The following is a 744-nucleotide window of genomic DNA, read 5'->3' on the forward strand; positions in this document are numbered from 1 at the left end:
AAGTGACCCCTCAAAGGCTTCTGGGCTCCAAAGGCTTCTAGTCATGTTTCACGGTGAGTCTTTTAAAGAAATACTTGCCAAGCCTAGGGGCTGGCCAGCCTGCAGAGATTAGTGAGGTGGTAGCCCATTTCTTGATGAGTTTCACCATCTCATCTAGGAAGTGGCTCTCCAGGAAGTGACAGAGATGGGGGTCTGTGTGGGCAGAACTCAGGGCATTCATAACCAAAAGGGCCTGGTTTAGGTTCTTCTCTATGATGGTAGTGGCTTCCATGGCATCCTGAGTTTTACTCCCCTCGTCTTGAGAAGGCCTCTGCAGGTCCTGGGAAAGGGTGCGGCCGCCATGCTAGTTTTGCATCTTCAAGAGATGCTCGGTGCCCTCACACTTCTCCTCAGCCAACTCGCAGAAGTGGCCCATGCCCTCCAGAGCCACATCATTGCTGTCTAAAGAGAAGCCCAGAGAGAGGTAGGTGTAGGAAGCCCGCAGATGTAGGTTGACCAGGTGGTTGATGGAGGCCTCCACCTCGGTGGAATAATTTGGACGAATTCAGGAGCTCATGGTTGCTCAGCAATAAAGAGTTAAGCTCAAGTAATAGTGTTGGCTGGTCTCAGGCTGAGGATGACGGAGATGGTTCTGAAGGTTGTGACTAGAAAAGAGGTTGGAGAGTGGTTGGAGGCTGGGTCTTTTCCGTCCAAACACTGTTGAAGCAAGAGACAGATTGGGGGGAATGCTGAGGGCACTGCCTG

Source organism: Hipposideros armiger, unplaced genomic scaffold (genome assembly GCF_001890085.2).
Source record: "Hipposideros armiger isolate ML-2016 unplaced genomic scaffold, ASM189008v1 scaffold_443, whole genome shotgun sequence".
NCBI lineage: Eukaryota > Metazoa > Chordata > Mammalia > Chiroptera > Hipposideridae > Hipposideros > Hipposideros armiger.